Consider the following 19,702-nt stretch of genomic DNA (forward strand, 5'->3'; position numbering starts at 1 on the left):
CTGGGACCCTCCTTTGTACCTGTAGCATCCCTGTCAAAAAAACTAGATCTAACCATGCAGGGATGGCACCTTGTGTTTGTACCTTAGCAGCTGCTGAACTCCTTATTCAAGAATAAGAAAACCTAACATTTGGGTTGCCTATAATGGTCTTCTCCTCTTATAACATGTCACAGCTTCTACCTTTCAAAGGTTTACAGAATCTACCTCCCTCCAAGGTTCTTTCTCTTCAGGTAGCACTAATAGAAGACTCCACACTAACCTTTCAATCACACCTGCCTTTCCAATCTTCTTTCTGCACCAAATACTAACCACTCCTTATCTCACCCCTGCACTAAAACCTTAGAGGAATCATTACCTCACCCTTCACACATACAGGAGGGCAATTTGCCTCAGACCGTCTACACCTGGTATACAGATGGAAGCTCCTTTCTACATGAAGGAGCCATAAGAGCCAGCTACCCCCTAGTGTCAGACACTGAGGCACAGGCCCTTCCTGCTCATACCACCACTCAACAGGCTGAAGTAGTAGTCCTTACCCATGCCTTCCAAATGGCACAGGGACAATCCTTCAACATCTACACAGATTCTAAACATGCTTTCCATATCATCCTGACCCATGCCACTAACTGGAAGGAGCATGGGGTACTTATGACTAAAGGAGGATCAGTAACTAATGCAAACCAAATTAGGGTCTCCAGTGAGTACTATCCACATCCAGAGAAATTTTGTCCAATTTCCCAAACTCTGGATATCGGAAAAATAGGAGAAATAATCAATCACTCCTCCAGGGTCCTTACGTCCTTGACATCCCCCCTCACAAATGGTACTAGCTTGTCATTTAGCCTTTTGATTCAGACCCTGACCTTGGTGTACCAACTCCTTATGGCACCCAACCTGGTCACTATAGAGACTTCTAGCTACGCAGTACCCCCCTGAAACTAATTCACAATTGCCAATTATAGCCTCTCTAGTGATACTGCCCAATAACCTTACCTCAGCTTTTATCAGCTGCCCTGACTCCGATGCTGCCATCGCCCAATACTTTTTTATGTCCCTCTTATTGGTTTGACAGTTTTATGACATTCAGGACATGTTCTGAAGGAAAACTCAGTTCCCTAGACTGCAAGAGAACCACCATCCTTGATACCCCATCTCTGCCGCAGTGCCCTGCCATCCAAAACACGTCAATTCTCTGTGGCACTGGTATATATCATCACCTACCTGCCAGCTGGTCAGAAAGAGTTTGCACACTGGTGTTCCTTCCCTGAACGAGGAGTAACCTATATCAGAAGTTCTTATCCCAGCTTGCAACCGATTCCAAGGAATTTATGAAACCATGCTCATCATCCAGAAAAAGATTGATTCTTTGGCAGCAGTTGTGCTTCAGAACTGACAGGGATTAGATATCCTGACAACTAAAGAAGGTGGTCTTTGTCTGTTTCACCAGGAAGAATGCTGTTTCTATGTTAACGAATCTGGGGCAGTAAGAAATAAATTCCATCAGCTGCAATCAGACATCCAGAAATGCAGGGAAGAGTATGAGGCCTCCAATTCCTGGGTTTTTCAAAACCCTACATGGAAATACGATACTGCCCTTCTTTTTTTTCTTTTTTTTTTATTTAAAACTTATTTATTTTATTTATATGTCAATACACTGTAGCCATCTTCAGACACTTCAGAAGAGAACATCCCATTACAGATGGTTGTGAGCCACCATGTGGTTGCTGGGAATTGAACTCAGGACCTCTGGAAGAGCAGTCCGTGCTCTTAACCTCTGAGCCATCTCTCCAGCTCGATACTGCCCTTCTTAATGCCTCTTCTCCCCATTTTCCTGGAGCTACTATTTCCTCCCTGCCTCATTAATCTTGTTTCCACATTCCTTCAAAGACAAATTCAAAAATTTCTAACCAAAAAGTCAAACAGTTCATTTACACAACTATCAAGTGGGCCCGGATGGTGAAAGTCAGCTACACCCCAAAACTGATAATGCTCCCACACAGCAGGGAGCAATTTAAGAGGTCTAAAGCCCCTATTTCCCTTTTAGCATTCGTTTCTCCTGTTTCCCTTTTTTCTTCTCTCTATGATAAGAAAAAGGGAGGTATGTTATCATCAGAAGTGGTTTACAGCTACCCTCTGAATCCAGCAATGACATCATCCTTAGGTAACAAAGACCTGCTTGCTTCTTCTGCCACAGCAACCGCCACACTCTCAAAGCACATGCCTCACTCACATAAAAAGTACACACATAAACACACACACACACACACATTTACACGCACACACACACACATGAGTATTTACAAACAGAAAAATAAGATAGAGTACACTCTTCTTTGTATTATTTTATACTATCATGTGTATTTATAGCTATGTTCACATAAAGAAAAACGATTATCAGTAACTAAACATCATTTAAAAGATGGTAAGAAGAAGTAATATGTATCTATATAAGCAATGGAAATGGAGAAAAGTACACAATTACAGTGAGAAATTATCTCCTTTTAAATTGTTTTTAAAGAGTTTTTAAATAACCATACCACTAACTTTCAATTTAAGTCCCCAGGAATTAGTTCCTAAAGCATATTGTACCATAACTGACATGGATAAATCCTACCTCATAGTAACTAGTACTTTTTTAAATAGGCAAAGACATATTTGTATCCATGAAAATACATTGTTTCAGGTAGCACAATTTAAATTTTCAATCTCCTCCTTCATCTCCAGCCTGTCAACAGCCTTATTTTCAAATGTTTTCCTATTTCCCATCCTTTCCTTTTCACTTCCACAGTCAGGTTCTTCTAATGAAATTTAAGTCTTATATGCAGTATTCCTGCTTGGCATACTCTTCTGTGAATATGTAAGAGATATACTCCTTTCCATGGTCCTTCCTCTTATGTTCATTAATGGACCTGGTGAAATTCAATAAAAACACACTAAGAAGTGAAATAAATGGTCTAGTGACTTGTTTTCATATAAATCAAGGATGTAATTACAAAATATTAATTTTAAATTAATATGCTAAATAACAGTTTTGTGCTACAACAAATAAAAGCAGTTTTTCAAAAAACAAAACAAAACAAACAAACAAAAAGCAAAAAAAGGGTATGTTGCAAAACAAAGCAGGTGAGCCCTAAACTATGACATTTAGGAAGCAGATTTCGTTCTGAAAATATTTCCGCCTATAGTAATGGAACAAAGATCATACATGGTTCAGAACCAAGAAGTATACCTTTTGAGTTTGCACAGTACTGTAATCTGTATTGACAATAAGTCAATATTACTTCCTGAATCCTATTTGAGCCGATATAAAGGTAGGGGAAGAAAAGTATGAAAAGGGCGGCCACCACATTCTCAAAGTTGAAAAGGTAAGATATTCCAAAAACAGTTAGAAAACATTTACTGGGAGTCTAATCCTGATGCTGAAACCAAACAACCAGAAAAGAAAGTCATACACCAACATCTCTGATGACCATAGGTGCACAAGGCATTAATAAAATACGTGTAAACCAAATGCAGTAACACAAACAGATTTTTCATTAGGCTTAAGGCAACTTCATCCCAGAGACGGAGGAAAGCGTCAATACATGAGAATTAACATAATCTACCACATAAGTACAAGTACCACCCTATTGCATACATAAAAGACCTTTGATAAAATACAGCCTCCATTTGTGAGGAAAGTCTTGCAGAGAATAGGGATACAAGGGATTTATCTCAACTTGATAAAGGCAATACACACCAAAAGTCATCCAAAAGAGAGAATAATTCAAAGTACTTGTGTTGGAATCAGGACCAAGACAAGGATGTTCACTCTTCTCACTTCTCAACATACTTCTTACAGTGTTAGGTCAAGCAATTTAACAAGTCAAGGTAATGAAGCAAATACAAATGAGAAGGGAAGAAATCAATATATGTTTATTTTCAGGTTTTAAGATTCTATACATAAAAACTAAATCATAAAAAAAAAACTCCTAGAGCTGACAAATATTCATAAAATTGAAAAACACAAAGTTAAAGCACAGGAATCAGTATCCTTTTTAATATACAAAAGACAAACACAGAAAGCAAGGGGACAATACTCTTCTCAATAAACTAAAACAAAACAACAACAAAATTCTTGAAATAAATATGACAAAGGAATGTGTGCCAAGAAAATTGTAAAACACTAAAGAAATTCACTCAACATATTCCTGCTTAAGAAACAGCTACAGGTGTTTCCTGCCCTCTTGCTAAGAGCAGAAGAATAAACAATACTCTGTTAGTACTCAGTGGCTTCTGGGATTTTCTTAACATTCACATCACCACAGAGAACTACAAACACATAAGAAACCTCTTAAGTTATTGAGAAGCAAATCCCAAGCTTCATGCATTTTTCATGTAAATAAAATAAACTATTTAAATATCAAGTTTAAAATGGAAATAGGATCTAGTATGCACCCCCCCCGCCCCCCCCATTACCACAGTCGTGTGGGTGCGACTCAGTGTGACAGCTCCAAGGACCATGTGTCCTGAGAGCTATGTGTCCTGAGGACTTGATGCTGTTATGCTGTTATGGAGTTCTGCTCTGATCACTGCCAACATGTTCCTCATAATCTAAGAATTATGGAAAATTCTAAGGTGCCTCAAATCACTCACTGGCCAACATCTCTGGCACTAACAATTGATTTCTTATACACATTTTTGCCATCAGCTTCCTGATGAGATTTATTAAGAATTGCTCTTGAGTAGATACTCATTCTGAGGATTTAAAGTAGATATGACTGATTTTTATATACGTGGTTAGATCTGTGAGTCTTTTAAGAATACTTTTTAAGGATAAATAATGAAATAATTACTCCTGTCTTTGTCTAGAAGAAAACTAAAACAATTAACATTGCAATTTAATGCTGTTTGAAAGATTTTGCTGGGATATATAAGTGATGGAACAAAGAATAAAGCACAAGGGTTAGGGCATCCATCAACTATATCTGTATCTGTTAAGGCTTGTGTATGATGGGCTGGAACACTGTTCCTTCTACCATCAACTCTTTGTGTGTGTGTGTGTGTGTGTGTGAATTTTCTCTCTTCCCTGGTCTTTCTCACTGACCCCAAGGAGTTAAGAGTTCATAGGTTTTTTGCTGATCATAGAGAGTGCAAACCTCCCCCAGTAACTTAAACTTTGCTCCCTCAGAAAACTGTCTGTTGAGTAACATTTCTAGTCGCTGGCTGCCTGTGGCAGCATCCCCATAGGTGTCTGGATCCACCCCCATCACTAGATTTAAGCACTGACCCCCATCGACTGCCTGCTTAATTTTACCCACCACACAGATGCCAACATTGGTCATCAGCAATGGTAGAAAATCGTTTACTTTTAATTTAGAAGGAAATCGAGTTTCAGCTTAATTTTCTGTGTGTTTTCTTGAATGTATGTGACTGTGTCCGTGAAGAGACGGACTGCCCAGAAGGGCAGTTATGAACAGTTGTGAGTCGAGTTTTTCTTATTTGTAAAGACTGACAAATAAGGCCCCTCCAATGCCATTCAAATAAAAAAAGAAAAAGAAAAAGAAAAATGTAGCTTTCAATTTCTTATCATTTTATACCTGAAGGAAGCTAAACATGACAATGCCTATTACTATTACTACTACTACTACTATTATTATTATTATTATTATTATTATTATTATTATTATTTTGGTTTCCCTGAGGATCACTAGGGACTATTATGCTATTTAAAATTCTTTACATGGTAGTATAGATGAAGGACTCAGACTAAAATATTTCCTTTGTAATATATATTTCATATGTGGAAAATGTAGAACTGACTTGCGAGGCTTAATCTTTCTAAATATATAAAAAAAATCAACTATCCATTAAGGAATAGAACTCACTTAGCTTCTCCATATCTGCCTCCATAGCCATAAGAAGCAATTTCATCTCTTGAAAAAAACAGAATCAATTCAATTTCTTTGCGTAGAATCGAGATTCTTACTCACTGATGAATCTGATATTAGGTCTTCATTAAAATAAGATTTAATCATTATGTTAAAATACATTTTCCTTAAATTTTATTAAGGAAATATGGTTTCTATTATTTTCAGGTGCAAATATTTAGGTTCCAAACACCAGCATGAATGGCCATTATTTCTATACTTAGTACAAAAACTAGTAAAATTGTTTTTTTATTCTTCAGCAGTGTTCAGACAAAAACACGTCACAATAAACTCACGGTATCATGTTTTAATACATGTAAACCATTCTGTTACCTTGTCACACAGTCCCTGGGGTAGGCAAGGATGAAAGTGGTAAGGAGAATGAAGTCCACCTCCTTGCTTTGGAGAACTATGCAACTATGCAGCTCACTATAACAGGAAAAACAGAAAAGAACTTTCTTTGAATGGTTATTTTTTCTTTCCTAAAAGAACTTTCTATAGAACTTAAAACTAATATGTTAAAGAAATTTCAAGTTTCTGCCAGTCATTTGATTAAACAAAAACTTACTAATCATTTTTAGAAAGTTTGGTTTCCTGTTTCCCATATCCAGAAACTAAGTCAGTGTAGCTAGATGATCTCATCTATACACTACATACATACATACATGCGTGCGTTCACACACACACACACACACACACACACACACACACACACACACAAATATATGCACATTATATAAACATTATTTTTTTGGAGCTGGGGACCGAACCCAGGGCCTTGCCTTTGCTAGGCAAGCGCTCTACCACTGAGCTAAATCCTGAACCCTATATAAACATTTTTATATACTATAATGGCACTTTATCTTAAACATTAAAGTTTTTCTTTTATGCACAGGTAAAAACAGTCTAACAACATTATTTTCTACTTGTCATGAAACAAGTGCACCTTCAACTACCTGAGCTCAATTTTTGTCAGTAGTAACTGCTTTACAGAACATACTTCCAGTTTCGATAGAAAAACTGCTTACCAACATTTGTAATATCCAAACCAAATTTGCAATCTCACCCAGATGTATAAATGTGCCCGGCACCTGAACCATAAAGAAGTCCACTAATATTGGATGAGTATATTAAAGAAAGTGGTCATTGCTCTGGATAATACTATTAGGTTAAGCATGATGTGTGCTTTTATAGAACTTTTTCTCCTACAAACAACACTGTTAGTAAAGCAGGACCCAAACCTACCACTTTAGCTAATTCCAAACAAAGCTATTCTGTGTACACTGCAGTAGCCCATAGTTTAAAAAACTACTCACTGCCTCTTTTTCACACATATTGAAACACCTCAATGCTCTATGAAAAACAGCAAAGTTATTGCACCACCAGAAATACACAGTACAATATCTAACTTCATTTCAGTGGAGCATGAGACTTAATCTCAGGGTCAAGGGCACCAATTATAAAAGGAATTAAATACTCTAACTAGTCCAAATAAAAGACATACAGTCCAGGTACTTTATTTACAAGTCATAAGCCTAATTGGGCAGGTTTACAGCTATACTAACCTATTTCCATGCCATAATGTCCCTTGTTACTTGCTGTTTTTCCAGAACATATGCTCAGGGTCCATCTCCTCACATGGTGGCTTCCTCCTCCCTTGGTCTCCTCTCTTGTTCCCCCTTCTCCTCTCTCTTGAGACCCTCCACTACATCCTCAAGTCCCACCTTTCTTCTTATATTGCCTAATCACAGACTCTATCTATTTTTTTTTCTTTTTTTCAGACGTGGGGACCGAACCCAGGGCCTTGTGCTTGCTAGGCAAGTGCTCTACCACTGAGCTAAATCCCCAACCCCTATTCTATCCATTTTTGATGAGTTAAACTAAGAAGCAAAATTTACAAAGCGTCACTTGGGGTACTTGAGGATCTGTTCCTCAGGGCTTCCAGATGTTGGGAGCCAGTATGTAGGGAGCATTTAAAGACAAGCAGCACCACGCCAACCCCACCAATAACTTTTCCTTATCTGACCAATAACCATCAACATCTTTACCTAATACACAGCCCATACAGATATTTTCAGATCCTAGCACCCATAGCTATGGCTTCTGGTAAAATGTAAGTACGTGTCACATTCTTACAAACTCAAGACAAAGTGAGAAGATTATCCAGTGTTTTCACAACAGTCCACTATTTAATCTGCAGGAATTTAAGTGTCATCAGTAACAAACCAACAGAAAATGCCACTAAACAAAGACAGCAGCCATGATATATTATATTCAAAGTTACAACTATGAATTAAGCTTTAAAAGGAAGTTACATAACCTTTATATTTTAAGGACTTTTAAAATAAGAATCTCACTTGGAAATTTGCAAAGTTCATCTTTACCTACTGAGTGTGGGCCATGCACCCCCACTGCCCTGGCCTGAGAGGCAACACCATAGTGTTCCTCTTCACTGGGCTAGCTGACCTGTTCCACAGAGCAGCAGAGTGCATGGGTATCTCCACAAGCAGAGTGAGCTACTCTATGTGAGATTCATGGAAATGCAAGGATACACGGTCCTCACTGGAGGGCAAACTAGACAAGCATGTGGAGAAAGGATGTGGAGGAATAGTTGGAGAAATCAGAGACCAGGACACAAAATTGTGAAAGAGTAATCACTGAGAGTCAGTCAGTGACTAATAGAATTTAAATTGTTGCTCTTGTAGAATGAAAAGTAAAGTTGTTTACAGGGTAGAAAACATCTGCATCCTGGGAATCCAGGAAGGGTTTGTAAAAGGCCCCAAACATGTGCAGAGATTAAATAGCTCTAAACGGGAATCATCAAAGAGATGATTCAGGAAACAGCACACAAAGGAAGTCACAGATGGATCAAATGCTCTGGTTACATTGACCTAATTTCTTAATATAAGGAACAAGAAATCAGTTTCCAAAAAACACGAAAGATGCTTCATCAAACAATACAAGTCAATATTAGACCTAATTTTTATAGAGCTAATGTGTAGAAGTCAAAGATACTAACTTGACTAAAATGACTCTTAGTACATTTAATTTTTGTGCGATGTCTAATAATGACTCATAGAATGTGATATTGGAAAAAAGTAGAAGAAAGGCATTGGAAAAGGTGTTTTAGGCACAGGTTTGGCTGTAAACTTAATAAAAGACAATCTAGTCATTTTATATCTAGCAAATACTTTTACAGGTTCCAAATGGGTCAAAGACCATAAGATACAAAAATGAATGTCATAAAGTTAAAACAAGAATATAATATCAAGGTATTATGACCACTTTTTTAAAGGAAAGGAATATTTCACTTTGTCACTTTTCAATAGCAAGTGGAAGTTAAACATTTCCTCTAATATTTGACTTCTGGTGGCCCATCCAAAAGAAATGAAGAAGATATGAATTATAAAAGGATGTTAAATATTGTAAAAATCCAGTGGCTACTAAGATGCAGATAATTAAGTAAGCAAAGAAAATATTCTGCTGCAAAACCATGCTTGGCCTGCCAGTGATGGAAAGCAAGAGAAAAGAACATTAGTTCCCTGCTACTTTCATAGAACAAGCACCTACCCAGGTCAAAATCTAGATGCAGACTACTAAAACAAGCAGCTGACTTAGAGTCTACCCACCAGACTGAGCAACAAAGGAACTTAGAAACACCACCAAACATGCACAACAGTTTTTTCCCCCTAATTTTGACAGGTGTTCACTAAGTATTTTCTTATTGTTCAGCATGGGACACGTACTGTGTACTTCCTTCAGTTACACATCCCTTGCTTTCTAGATCTTAAATTTTTATCTGTTTAATAATATGAAGTAGGAAATTCAGAAAGAAAAAGCAACATGGTACACAAGTATGCTGAAGAAACTGACCACAAGCAATGAAACAAAGACTCAACAAGTTCAGGAAGTTATCCCAAGAACTACTGACACAAATCACTAATCTCAAAATTTTCTGAAAACATTTAACAGCTAATAAGAGCCCTAGAAAACTTGAAAAACTGATACACATATAAAATATAAATGTGTGTCTACAATCACCCTTCCCGGTGCACCGTGTAAGCAGATGATGGCAACCAAGAAAGACTAATTCCAGAAAGGAAATCCAGATGGCCAGATTCTGTTTTGCCTCAACAGGGTCGTTTCTAAAATAACCATTGTTTTTTTTAAAATCTGACAAAACAGGAAACAGACGTAACTGTGATAGAACCAAAATCTAGATCCTTTCTACTGTGCTATATGTCTTTCTTCTCGTTAATGTGTTCCTAAAACAATGATTTTTTTTTTAATATTTGTGGTTTTACAATTTATTCTACAAGGAAACCAATGGGAAAGACTTGCCAATTTCTTTGGAACTGTAATGCAGGGTAGTAAAACAAATGAAGATCTTGTGATTGTAAAGAGACTAATTTTCCAACACAGTTATGGAAATATTTTTTCTAAGCAACCAGCTCACTCAAATGAGGCATTTAGACTCTGGTTACAATAGTGGTTGTGTCCTTCCTTGAGTCGGGGTTCCCTGCTCTGTAGCCTTCCCTTGAAAGTTCTGTTCTCTTGGTGTCATCTGCTGAAAGCCGAGATTAGGTACCATGGTGTCTGCTTTTAAGTTCTAAAACATAGTGAAGAACATAAACTTCAGTGTCTGCACGGTGACATAAGCCACATCGCTAATAGCTCATCTAGTTAATATGAAAAAAATCATGCTTTCACTCCCAACCTAAGTTGGGATTGAGTTCCAGGTGAACATCATCCTCCAGTTCCAGAAATCAAAACTATACACTGGTCATTGCTCAGATTTAGATTTTGTTTGGTTTCATGTTGTCACTTTTAGAAGTTTGGACCCGGTTCTTCCTCCCAGCCCCATGCTCCCAGAAATAAGACAGAGACTCAAAATATATTAACAAATAACTTGGCCATAGAGCTAGACTCTTCTCTGACAAATTCTAACCCACTTACTCAAATCTACATTCTGCCATGTGGCTCATTACCTGTGCTCAGGAACCACGAGTCTGTCTGGTCACATTTTCCAGGGCAAATCTCTCCGACCTGGCTCCATCCCAGAATTCTTTCTGCCTCCTGGATGTCCCACCTTCTATTCTACCCTTTCCTATAGACAATATTTTTTTTAACTGAAAGGTGATATATCCATACAAATATACAAGATACTCTCTCTACAGTCACTAGCATTCTTAAAGCCTTCAATGAGCTAATTATTCCAATTCTACTTTTACTTCTAATGCACCAACACCAACACCAACATTCAGAGACCATCCATAGGAGGACTATTGCTTTAAAGAACTTATATGCACCTGCTTTTCCTTTCAGTGTATTCTGGTAATAATGACACTCCAGCTGGGTGTTAGCATCAGGATGAAAAGGTGTTCTATGTAGACCAGGCTGTCCGGGAACTCATAGAGGTTCACCTGCTAGGATTTAAGGCTTGCTCCACCAAACATGGTTCTGATGAACTGACTCAATCTAACAACAGCAGAGTCAGTTTTCTGTGGCCTTTGATTTCTTACAATAAAAAACAGGCAACTCAGATACCAGGTTCAGATTGTAGGAGAAGAAAATGAGACAAAAAACTACAATCAGACTTTTGTAATTCTGGTATAAATAGGTATAAATAGGTTTAGAGAACAGGGGGCTCAGAACAAAGAAACATATAACACACAAAGCTCTCCTGCCTCACTACATAAGCCAGAAAAAAGATCAATAGAGCAGAAGGTAAGTGTCCCTAGCCTAAAATCAATTCCTTTACATTAAAAAAAAATCCCTTTCAGAGCTGAGTCAAAACTACCTAGAACAAAAATAAAACCTTGTTGGGAATCTAGAATTTTCTAGTATTTTCACATAAGAGAAAAACTGACTTTCAAACGAAACTGCAAATGTAACTATCTTGTCCGAAAGAACTAAAGAAAAATGCTAAATAAATGCTTCTAATACTAGTAAGTAGTACACACATAAACCTGAAATTTCATTTGCAAAAGAGACTGTTCAGTTGACTCAACTCAATGATACAGAATTATCCAAAACCCAGAAGTTAGTATGTTTACCTACATTAAGGGAGGAGTTATTTGAACAGAAGAGAAAGTCTGAAGACACAGTATAGCAGCAAATTCCCCTAAACACTACTTTATAATAATATTACTTCTAATAATCCCCCTGGTGTTCCAAAATATGATAGTACAGGTCCTAAAACTGCCACCCATTTCTACTTGTCTCAAGCTGTGGCCAAATCTCTCGTGCACTGTGACAGCCAATTCTGTGAACAACTGACTCATAAAAGGCCAGTGAAAGAAGAACACAGACTGGAAACAATTTTAAAAAAGTCTATTCAGTCCCAAATCAAAGGACACCTGCCTGTTAAGATAAAGGACAGAGCAAGCACTGAAGATCCAGGTAAATATATTTAAAATGCAAATTATACCAGCCCTCAACAAACACCAAGAAGTCAACAAAATGATCTAAGTATTAAAAAGAAAAAACAAAACAAACAAACAAAAAATCCCAAAAACCCCAAAACTCTTTCTCTTCAACAAGGTGGCCAAGTAGCAGATGCCAACATGCAGATCTTCATGAAGACCCTAATGGGCAAGGCCATTACTCTTGAGATCGAGCCCAGTGACACTATCAATAATGATCCAAGACAAGGAAGGCATCCCACTGACCAGCAGAGCTGATATTCGCTGGCAAACAGTTGGAGGATGGCCACACCCTGTCCAACTACAACATCCAGAAAGAGTCCACCTTGTACCTGGTGCTGCGTCTGCACAGTGGCATCATCGAGTCATCCCTTTGTCACCTTGTCCAGAATTACAATTGTGACAAGATGATTTGCCACAAGTGCTACTCATGCCTGCACACAGTGTAGTCAACTGTTACAAGAAGTTCGGCCACTCCAACAACCTGAGCCCCAAAGAAGCTCAAATAAAGCTGGGGCCATACCTGGCCTGTGACCCTGTGACCAAATAAAATCCATTGACTGGGGCAAAAGAGAGAGAGAGAGAGAGAGAGAGAGAGAGAGAGAGAGAGAGAGAGAGAGAGAGAGAGAGAATGACAAAGAAAAATATCAAGCTGGGCACAGGACTTAAACCTAGCATTCAGAGACAGAGGGCAGGCACATCTCTGTAAGTCTGAAGGCAGCCTGGTCTGCAAAGTGAGTTCCAGGACAGCCAGGGCTATACAGAAAACCCTGACTCTAAAACAAAACAAAACTCTGACAATTAGCTTTCCTGTGTAAAACCATTATGACTCTTTAGAATATCCAACAAAAATTCATGTATTGGTGGCAAGAAAATACACTGTTAACTATGAATACTCTATGCTGGTACAGCTCACCAGACCAACCCACATTTGGAAAACAGCTGAGTAAGAAATATAGTAAGACACACATTTAAACAACTAACATTATTGGATTTTGTACTAAAAACTGAGATCTTACGAGTAAACTGTAGTGGTTTGGCTTGATGCTGCTTGTATATTATTGTTCATATTGGTTCCTCAAGAAGAGTTGACCCCACCCCCACAAGCAGAGCATCATGTACTTAGGTGATGCTATGTGAACCTTCTCTCCACTTTAATAGGTCAATAAAAGGTTAGAGCCTATGATTGCGTAGTGGATAGGAAAGGTGCGACTGGAGGCTCAGGAGTGGGTGGCAGGTAGAAGGAGAAAAAGAGAGAAGGAAGAGGAGAGAAGGAAGCCACTATGCAGCAGAATCATGTGGCTGGGAGAAACCAGAAGTAATAAGGAGTCTTAGAATTGGGAAATAAGTTAGTATTGTATTAGATATGCCCAATCTAGGCATATAATTTATAATTAAAATATTTGGATTGTGTGTCTTTTACATGGGTTGTTAGGGTTGGAAATTTTAGTAACAAATTGACAAACCCATGTCTGGCTTAGAACCGAAGTAACCCAATACAGAAATCCACACCTAACCCACTCAATATTAACAACTAGGGCTTCACTCTAAAGCTGCTTCAGGGTGGACATTAAGCATGAGTCTAAAGGGTGTACAGAGAGCTAACTGAGAGGCTCCCTGCCCAAGCCCCAAGCAAACCTAGGCAACCAGAGGTAGCACACCAGCCCTGAGCTGGGACACAAGGTGGCGCCAATGCAACAACATAGTTGGGGTTCCCTGAGTCTGAGAGAAAAAAAAGGACAGGAAGTCAAGGTTGCCTGAGATGAGGCCTTCACAACTGAAAATTAGCAACTGAAAACACAGCAGGTATCTTTCCAAAGCTTTCTCACAGATAACAATGGGCTGATCTAGGCATCTCTCTCCCAAGTCAACCTTCCCATGCACACTTTGATTTCTAACATCCCTCCACTTCTAAACAGGGCACAGGACACAGGTAGCAAGACCAGCTCTCTCAACTGCTTACACTGCAGGCTGTGTAAGATCAATACACAGGCTGAAGGCTATACAGGACAGTAAAAGACCTAAAGGGCTCAAAACACAAAAGCCAAGGTTCTTTGTACAGTCAGCCCCTCCCTACTAGTGAAAGAATCTGAAAGGACCTTAATGTCCTAAATCAAACACCAGAAGGAAACAAAGATAAAAGAAACTTCAGACCAAATAGAAGAATTAAAATTGTACCACTGCACTCTTTTCCTCCTTTGCTTTTTGCCACATAAGGTGCTATAGAGAATTGAGGAGTTTCTTAAGTAGTGAATATAAAAAGCAGTGATTTTGTTTTTAACATTCTTAGCTTCTCAGAGTATATATGACCAAAGTCTAAGAAATTAAATTTGCCAAGGTAAGTTGAAGAAAATTTTTGCATTTTCTACAGGCTCACTCTAAAAGCTGTACCAGGATCACTCTGATGTAACACTTTACCAGCAAAACTTGTAATTATAAACAGTATGATCTGCTCTCGTTAAGCAAATATCTTGATTGATTAGTGCTTAACTTTAACTCAACGAATAAATAAAATAGTTAGATTCAGTCATCACAGAGACAACAACAGTACAATTAATACAATAATGAAAATGTAGCTCTACCTAATGTCTATATAACAAGGAACTATAGTAAGGACTAAAGAGGGCTAATATTGCACATACCTTAAGAGGCATGGACCTGGGCTGGAGTGATAGCTCAGTGGATAAGAGGTCCTGAGTTCAATTCCCAACAACCACATGGTGGCTCACAACCATCTGTAATGGGATCTGATGCCCTATCCTGATGTGTCTGAAGACAGCTACAGTGTACTCATGTTAATTAATTAATGGACCCAGAGACCATGGCTCTCTCCACAATTAATGGACCCAGAGCCATGGACCCAGAGAAACAAGGTGAAATCATATAAACCAGTATGAAGACAACCAGGCAATCAAGCACAGTGATATATGAAGAGATCTCAAATGAGAAATATGTATCAGTCAACTGCACGGGTTAAAAAAAATGACACTGACATACATATTGACAGCAATTTGCTGTCAATTGAGGGCAAACATACACAACTATAACCATCAAGAAGACTCAAAATTAAGAAAAATTTGGTTAGTAATACTCAATAAAGAAAGACAAGTGCTAAAATGATCAGAAAGGAATAAATCTAGATTGGGTAAATGAAAAGTCAGAAAGAAATTATTTGGTATAAAAAAAAGGAAAATAAAATTAATTAAATAAATAAATAATTGGGGGCCAGAAACAGATGGAACAATCTCACTGGGCAAAAAAAAGTAGGTGAATAGGTGTCTTACACTTTTATTGCTGTGAAGAGACACCATTACTGAGTCAACTTTGATAAGGAAAACTGACATTGGGCTGGCTTACACTCTCAGAAATTTAGTCCATTATTGCCATAGTGGGAAGCACGGCAGCATTCAGGGAGGCATCGTGCTGGAGAAGGAGCTGAGAGTTCTACATCTTCATCTGAAGGCAGGAGCAGGAGACTGTGTCGACACTGGTCATAGCTTGGATATAAAGGCCTCACAGCCCACTTTCCCAGTGACCCACTTCCTCCAACATGGCCACACATACTCCAACAAGGCCCCACCTCCTAACAGTGCCACTCCTTATACGACAAGCATTCAAGCATATGAGCCTATGGTGGTCATTCCTGTTCAAATCTTCACAGCAGATAAGTCTTCAGACAGGGAGTTCATAGCTAAAACTATATAAAAATTAAAATTTCCATATATCTTCTCCAACCCACAAGACAAACTACTCATTCATTCCAGAGACTAGACCCAGGAAGAGTAGATAGAGCTGGTAGAAGAGGCAATCCATACAAAGGGGTAACTCGGTGATACCCTTTCTAGACTGACAATTATGGCCTTTTGTCCCCGCCAGCGGGGACCCAGTAATTCAGGGTCCCAAAGAGGCTTTCTACCTGTGGGCCAAAATGGGGGTGAAGAGAAGAAGGAGACCAAGCAAAAGTTCTGTTGTCAAGGTCTCATTTATTGGGGTGAACATTACAGCTTTTAAGGCTTTCAGGTAGGGGGAGTGTCCTTTGCAAAACACAGCGGAGGGGGAGGTGTGGATATAGGTAGTGATAGCTGGAGGCAAAGAGGTCAGGCGGAAGATGATGAGGTCAGGTGGTGGAGACACCGGGTGTTGATTCAGGAGATAACAGGTATCTGCTAAGGGAGCTGAGGCATCCCTTGAATGTTATCTTCCTTTGCCATAAGTTCATGGGAGAGGCTTTCATCCAACAATCTTAAGACTTAAGGCAGTCATCTTAGGGGTGAGTCTCTGTGGCCAAACAGCCCAGACTCACCTAGTCACTTTGAACCATGCAGTTCAAAAAGCGGCTAGGCCCAAATCCAATATGGCTCCCTGCAGCCCTTTCCTGACCTTCTTCGACAAATCCATAAATGTTCTCTGCTATGTATGTACCCTTTCTCAAGCAAGAAAAAACAGATCTTTCTCTAGGAAATCACAAGCATGCACCCCAAAGGATCTCAGGGCCAACCCTAATCCTGAGTTCCTGCATGAAGACCCTGAGAGATGAAGTGAAGACTGGGATACTTGTACAGATTCCAAGGTGTTGGAAGCGCCAAAGCTGTGATTTCTGCCAGGGAGAGTTGCTTACGTGGGATAGAACCAGCCTGTAAGAGATATATTTTACAGGCAGAAAGATGGAGGGATGGTGCCATCTAAGCCTCTGATATCAGATATTAAGCTAGAGCCCTGGTTCTCAACCTTCCTAATGCTGTGACCCTTCAATACAATTCCTTGTGTTGTGGTGAACCCAACCATAAAATTATCTTTTTTGCTTCTTCATAACTGTAATTTTGCTACTGTCATGAATCATAATGTAAATATATGTTTACAGATGGTCTTAGGGAGCCCCTGTAAATGGGTCATGACCCACAGGTGGGAAGTCTGACCTAGGGGACTTGATGTTTACATGCTGCCTTATCAGTCTTGCTTGGTCCAGCGTTTTCTGACTATGCCCCCATTCCTCCTTTTAGGAAATAGTAATATATATCTTTTCCATTGTATGTTGAAATCAATTCACTTTTCGAATTCACAGGGTTTTATTGAGACTGTGGGAGACCATGAGGACTTCTAAGATAGGATTAAATATACTTCGTATTATAACAATGGCCTTTGGAGCCTGGGAGGGAAATGTGGTGGTTTGAATGAGAATATCTCCCACAGGCTCAAACGTCTGAACCCTGGTGGTGACTTTACAGGCTATACCTTGCTAGGGGCTAGCTCTGAGGCTAGTATATATTGACTAGCCCCAATTCCTGTTCACTCTCTCTGCTTCATATTTGGGGTTTAACATGTGATCTCTCAGCGCCCTGCCATGATGGTCTCATGGAAGCCCAACCAAAATAAACTCTTCCATAAACTGACTTGGTCATGGTATTTCATTATAGCAACAGAAAAGCAAATAAGTCAGGCTATAAGTAATTGAAGATTAAAACAATTTTTTCCTAATCTTAAAAAGTTCATGATAAAATTGGGCACAAAACCAGTAAAAAGCACTCAACATCTCTAACCATTAATATAGATAGCAATTCCTCTAAATATTGCAGTGTCCCATCCTCCTGCTTAACAGAGCAAATGGTTCCTCCAGCTTCTGGAACAAGGCAGCCAGGTGCTCATCCTACAACCAAGAAAAGACATTCCAATAAACAGCAGGTACAGCTCCCTGCCACAAAAATAACTTTAAAATGCCAACACACTTACAAATACAATTTCATGTTTTTTTACACTGTTTTGATTAGTTTGCTTTTTTTTTCTCCATCTTTATTAACTTGGGTATTTCTTATTTACATTTCAATTGTTATTCCCTTTCCTGGTTTCCAGGACAAAATCCCCGTAACCCCTCCCCCTCCCCTTCTATATGGTTGTTCCGCTCCCCATCCTCCCCCCATTACGACCCTCCCCCCAACAATCACATTCACTGGGGATTCAGCCTTGGCAGGACCAAGGGCTTCCCCTTCCACTGGTGCTCTTACTAGACTATTCATTGCTAACTATGCAGTTGGAGCACAGGGTCAGTCCATGTATACTCTTGGGGTACTGGTTTAGTCCCTGGAAGCTCTGGTTGGTTGGCATTGTTGTTCATATGGGATCTCAAGCCCCTTCAAGCTTTTTAAGTCTTTTCTAAGATTCCTTCAATGGGGATCCATTCTCAGTTCAGTGGTTTGCTGCTGGCATTCGCCTATGTATTTGCTGTATTCTGGGTGTGTCTCTCAGCAGAGATCTACATCTGGTTCCTGTCGGCCTGCACTTCTTTGCTTCATCCATCTTATCTACTTTGGTGGCTGTATATGTATGGGCCACATGTGGGGCAGGCTCTGAATGGCTGTTCCTTCTGCCTCTATTCTAAACTTTGCCTCCCTATTCCCGCCCAAGGGTATTCTTATTCCCCTTTTAAGAAGGAGTGATGCATTCGTATTTTGGTCATCCTTCTTGCGTTTCATGTGTTCTGTGCATCTAGGGTAATTTGAACATTTGGGTTAATATCCACTTATCAATGAGTGCATACCATGTGTGTTTTTCTGTGATTGGGTTACCTCACTCAGGATGATATTTTCGAGTTCCATCCATTTGCCTATGAATTTCGTAAAGTCATTGTTTTTGATAGCTGTGTAGTATTCCATTGTGTAGATGTAGCCCATTTTTTGTATCCATTCCTCTGTTGAAGGGCATCTGGGTTCTTTCCAGCTTCTGGCTATTATAAATAAGGCTGCTTTAAACAGAGTGGAGCATGTGTCTTTGTTATATGTTAGGGTATCTTTTGGGTATCTGCCCAAGAGAGGTTTAGCTGGGTCCACAGGTAGTTCAATGTCTAATTTTCTTAGGAACCTCCAGAGTGATTTCGAGAATGGTTGTACCAGTCTGCAATCCCACCGACAATGGAGGAGTGTTCCTCTTTCTCCACATTCTCACCAGCATCTGCTGTCACCTGAGTTTTTGATCTTAGCCAGTCACTGGTGTGAGGTGGAATCTCAGTGTTGTTTTGATTTGCATTTCCCTTATGACTAAAGATGTTGAACATTTCTTTAAGTGTTACTCAGACATTCGGCATTCCTCAGTTGTGAATTCTTTGTTTAGCTCTGAGCCCTATTTTTTAATATGGTTATTTGTCTCCCTGCAGTCTAATTTCATGTGTTCTCTGTATATTTTGGATATAAGCCCTCTATTGGTTGTAGGATTAGTAAAGATCTTTTCCCAATCTGTTGTTGCCATTTTGTCCTTACAACTGTGTCCTTTGCCTTATTATTTATTATTATTTATCCCATTTGTCGATTCTTGATCTTAGAGCATAAGCTATTGGTGTTTTCTTCAGGAAATTTTCTCCAGTGCCTATGTGTTTGAGGT

The 19,702-nt window shown here is 39.1% G+C and overlaps 1 pseudogene; it reads left to right on the forward strand.

Annotated features, from left to right (window-relative positions):
* The first annotated feature begins 12,475 nt into the window (after positions 1-12,475).
* On the forward strand, positions 12,476-17,341 carry Uba52-ps12 (ubiquitin A-52 residue ribosomal protein fusion product 1, pseudogene 12; annotated as a pseudogene).
* The last annotated feature ends 2,361 nt before the right edge of the window (positions 17,342-19,702 follow it).

Source organism: Rattus norvegicus, chromosome 3, assembly GCF_036323735.1.
Source record: "Rattus norvegicus strain BN/NHsdMcwi chromosome 3, GRCr8, whole genome shotgun sequence".
NCBI lineage: Eukaryota > Metazoa > Chordata > Mammalia > Rodentia > Muridae > Rattus > Rattus norvegicus.